The sequence below is a fragment of the Musa acuminata genome, unplaced genomic scaffold (assembly GCF_036884655.1).
Source record: "Musa acuminata AAA Group cultivar baxijiao unplaced genomic scaffold, Cavendish_Baxijiao_AAA HiC_scaffold_1126, whole genome shotgun sequence".
NCBI lineage: Eukaryota > Viridiplantae > Streptophyta > Magnoliopsida > Zingiberales > Musaceae > Musa > Musa acuminata.
In genome coordinates this window covers 4,070,306-4,075,305 of record NW_027021339.1, presented here as the reverse complement: position 1 = coordinate 4,075,305, position 5,000 = coordinate 4,070,306, and positions in this window count along the sequence as shown.

Here is a 5,000-nt window from a genome sequence, read left to right as displayed (position 1 = left end):
CCGCGCAATGCAAGAACAGGCCAAAAACTGGCCAAAACGGCCCAAAAACGGGCCAAAACTGGCCATTTTTGGCTGCACGAGCGAGCGGCGAGCGGCGGACAGCGAGCGAAGCGAGAGGCAGCACCGTCCCTGCTATACGAAAGCCCCATCCAGCCCTGTGCCACCCGGGGGGTTCCAGGGTGCTGAGATGGCTGACGTTTTGCTCCGCTCTCGACGGTCACCGCGCAATGCAAGAACAGGCCAAAAACTGGCCAAAACGGCCCAAAAACGGGCCAAAACTGGCCATTTTTGGCTGCACGAGCGAGCGGCGAGCGGCGGACAGCGAGCGAAGCGAGAGGCAGCACCGTCCCTGCTATACGAAAGCCCCATCCAGCCCTGTGCCACCCGGGGGGTTCCAGGGTGCTGAGATGGCTGACGTTTTGCTCCGCTCTCGACGGTCACCGCGCAATGCAAGAACAGGCCAAAAACTGGCCAAAACGGCCCAAAAACGGGCCAAAACTGGCCATTTTTGGCTGCACGAGCGAGCGGCGAGCGGCGGACAGCGAGCGAAGCGAGAGGCAGCACCGTCCCTGCTATACGAAAGCCCCATCCAGCCCTGTGCCACCCGGGGGGTTCCAGGGTGCTGAGATGGCTGACGTTTTGCTCCGCTCTCGACGGTCACCGCGCAATGCAAGAACAGGCCAAAAACTGGCCAAAACGGCCCAAAAACGGGCCAAAACTGGCCATTTTTGGCTGCGCGAGCGAGCGGCGAGCGGCGGACAGCGAGCGAAGCGAGAGGCAGCACCGTCCCTGCTATACGAAAGCCCCATCCAGCCCTGTGCCACCCGGGGGGTTCCAGGGTGCTGAGATGGCTGACGTTTTGCTCCGCTCTCGACGGTCACCGCGCAATGCAAGAACAGGCCAAAAACTGGCCAAAACGGCCAAAAACGGGCCAAAACTGGCCATTTTTGGCTGCACGAGCGAGCGGCGAGCGGCGGACAGCGAGCGAAGCGAGAGGCAGCACCGTCCCTGCTATACGAAAGCCCCATCCAGCCCTGTGCCACCCGGGGGGTTCCAGGGTGCTGAGATGGCTGACGTTTTGCTCCGCTCTCGACGGTCACCGCGCAATGCAAGAACAGGCCAAAAACTGGCCAAAACGGCCCAAAAACGGGCCAAAACTGGCCATTTTTGGCTGCACGAGCGAGCGGCGAGCGGCGGACAGCGAGCGAAGCGAGAGGCAGCACCGTCCCTGCTATACGAAAGCCCCATCCAGCCCTGTGCCACCCGGGGGGGGTTCCAGGGTGCTGAGATGGCTGACGTTTTGCTCCGCTCTCGACGGTCACCGCGCAATGCAAGAACAGGCCAAAAACTGGCCAAAACGGCCCAAAAACGGGCCAAAACTGGCCATTTTTGGCTGCACGAGCGAGCGGCGAGCGGCGGACAGCGAGCGAAGCGAGAGGCAGCACCGTCCCTGCTATACGAAAGCCCCATCCAGCCCTGTGCCACCCGGGGGGTTCCAGGGTGCTGAGATGGCTGACGTTTTGCTCCGCTCTCGACGGTCACCGCGCAATGCAAGAACAGGCCAAAAACTGGCCAAAACGGCCCAAAAACGGGCCAAAACTGGCCATTTTTGGCTGCGCGAGCGAGCGGCGAGCGGCGGACAGCGAGCGAAGCGAGAGGCAGCACCGTCCCTGCTATACGAAAGCCCCATCCAGCCCTGTGCCACCCGGGGGGTTCCAGGGTGCTGAGATGGCTGACGTTTTGCTCCGCTCTCGACGGTCACCGCGCAATGCAAGAACAGGCCAAAAACTGGCCAAAACGGCCCAAAAACGGGCCAAAACTGGCCATTTTTGGCTGCACGAGCGAGCGGCGAGCGGCGGACAGCGAGCGAAGCGAGAGGCAGCACCGTCCCTGCTATACGAAAGCCCCATCCAGCCCTGTGCCACCCGGGGGGTTCCAGGGTGCTGAGATGGCTGACGTTTTGCTCCGCTCTCGACGGTCACCGCGCAATGCAAGAACAGGCCAAAAACTGGCCAAAACGGCCCAAAAACGGGCCAAAACTGGCCATTTTTGGCTGCACGAGCGAGCGGCGAGCGGCGGACAGCGAGCGAAGCGAGAGGCAGCACCGTCCCTGCTATACGAAAGCCCCATCCAGCCCTGTGCCACCCGGGGGGTTCCAGGGTGCTGAGATGGCTGACGTTTTGCTCCGCTCTCGACGGTCACCGCGCAATGCAAGAACAGGCCAAAAACTGGCCAAAACGGCCCAAAAACGGGCCAAAACTGGCCATTTTTGGCTGCACGAGCGAGCGGCGAGCGGCGGACAGCGAGCGAAGCGAGAGGCAGCACCGTCCCTGCTATACGAAAGCCCCATCCAGCCCTGTGCCACCCGGGGGGTTCCAGGGTGCTGAGATGGCTGACGTTTTGCTCCGCTCTCGACGGTCACCGCGCAATGCAAGAACAGGCCAAAAACTGGCCAAAACGGCCCAAAAACGGGCCAAAACTGGCCATTTTTGGCTGCACGAGCGAGCGGCGAGCGGCGGACAGCGAGCGAAGCGAGAGGCAGCACCGTCCCTGCTATACGAAAGCCCCATCCAGCCCTGTGCCACCCGGGGGGTTCCAGGGTGCTGAGATGGCTGACGTTTTGCTCCGCTCTCGACGGTCACCGCGCAATGCAAGAACAGGCCAAAAACTGGCCAAAACGGCCCAAAAACGGGCCAAAACTGGCCATTTTTGGCTGCACGAGCGAGCGGCGAGCGGCGGACAGCGAGCGAAGCGAGAGGCTGCACCGTCCCTGCTATACGAAAGCCCCATCCAGCCCTGTGCCACCCGGGGGGTTCCAGGGTGCTGAGATGGCTGACGTTTTGCTCCGCTCTCGACGGTCACCGCGCAATGCAAGAACAGGCCAAAAACTGGCCAAAACGGCCCAAAAACGGGCCAAAACTGGCCATTTTTGGCTGCACGAGCGAGCGGCGAGCGGCGGACAGCGAGCGAAGCGAGAGGCAGCACCGTCCCTGCTATACGAAAGCCCCATCCAGCCCTGTGCCACCCGGGGGGTTCCAGGGTGCTGAGATGGCTGACGTTTTGCTCCGCTCTCGACGGTCACCGCGCAATGCAAGAACAGGCCAAAAACTGGCCAAAACGGCCCAAAAACGGGCCAAAACTGGCCATTTTTGGCTGCACGAGCGAGCGGCGAGCGGCGGACAGCGAGCGAAGCGAGAGGCAGCACCGTCCCTGCTATACGAAAGCCCCATCCAGCCCTGTGCCACCCGGGGGGTTCCAGGGTGCTGAGATGGCTGACGTTTTGCTCCGCTCTCGACGGTCACCGCGCAATGCAAGAACAGGCCAAAAACTGGCCAAAACGGCCCAAAAACGGGCCAAAACTGGCCATTTTTGGCTGCGCGAGCGAGCGGCGAGCGGCGGACAGCGAGCGAAGCGAGAGGCAGCACCGTCCCTGCTATACGAAAGCCCCATCCAGCCCTGTGCCACCCGGGGGGTTCCAGGGTGCTGAGATGGCTGACGTTTTGCTCCGCTCTCGACGGTCACCGCGCAATGCAAGAACAGGCCAAAAACTGGCCAAAACGGCCCAAAAACGGGCCAAAACTGGCCATTTTTGGCTGCACGAGCGAGCGGCGAGCGGCGGACAGCGAGCGAAGCGAGAGGCAGCACCGTCCCTGCTATACGAAAGCCCCATCCAGCCCTGTGCCACCCGGGGGGTTCCAGGGTGCTGAGATGGCTGACGTTTTGCTCCGCTCTCGACGGTCACCGCGCAATGCAAGAACAGGCCAAAAACTGGCCAAAACGGCCCAAAAACGGGCCAAAACTGGCCATTTTTGGCTGCACGAGCGAGCGGCGAGCGGCGGACAGCGAGCGAAGCGAGAGGCAGCACCGTCCCTGCTATACGAAAGCCCCATCCAGCCCTGTGCCACCCGGGGGGTTCCAGGGTGCTGAGATGGCTGACGTTTTGCTCCGCTCTCGACGGTCACCGCGCAATGCAAGAACAGGCCAAAAACTGGCCAAAACGGCCCAAAAACGGGCCAAAACTGGCCATTTTTGGCTGCACGAGCGAGCGGCGAGCGGCGGACAGCGAGCGAAGCGAGAGGCAGCACCGTCCCTGCTATACGAAAGCCCCATCCAGCCCTGTGCCACCCGGGGGGTTCCAGGGTGCTGAGATGGCTGACGTTTTGCTCCGCTCTCGACGGTCACCGCGCAATGCAAGAACAGGCCAAAAACTGGCCAAAACGGCCCAAAAACGGGCCAAAACTGGCCATTTTTGGCTGCACGAGCGAGCGGCGAGCGGCGGACAGCGAGCGAAGCGAGAGGCAGCACCGTCCCTGCTATACGAAAGCCCCATCCAGCCCTGTGCCACCCGGGGGGTTCCAGGGTGCTGAGATGGCTGACGTTTTGCTCCGCTCTCGACGGTCACCGCGCAATGCAAGAACAGGCCAAAAACTGGCCAAAACGGCCCAAAAACGGGCCAAAACTGGCCATTTTTGGCTGCACGAGCGAGCGGCGAGCGGCGGACAGCGAGCGAAGCGAGAGGCAGCACCGTCCCTGCTATACGAAAGCCCCATCCAGCCCTGTGCCACCCGGGGGGTTCCAGGGTGCTGAGATGGCTGACGTTTTGCTCCGCTCTCGACGGTCACCGCGCAATGCAAGAACAGGCCAAAAACTGGCCAAAACGGCCCAAAAACGGGCCAAAACTGGCCATTTTTGGCTGCACGAGCGAGCGGCGAGCGGCGGACAGCGAGCGAAGCGAGAGGCAGCACCGTCCCTGCTATACGAAAGCCCCATCCAGCCCTGTGCCACCCGGGGGGTTCCAGGGTGCTGAGATGGCTGACGTTTTGCTCCGCTCTCGACGGTCACCGCGCAATGCAAGAACAGGCCAAAAACTGGCCAAAACGGCCCAAAAACGGGCCAAAACTGGCCATTTTTGGCTGCACGAGCGAGCGGCGAGCGGCGGACAGCGAGCGAAGCGAGAGGCAGCACCGTCCCTGCTATACGAAAGCCCCATCCAGCCCTGT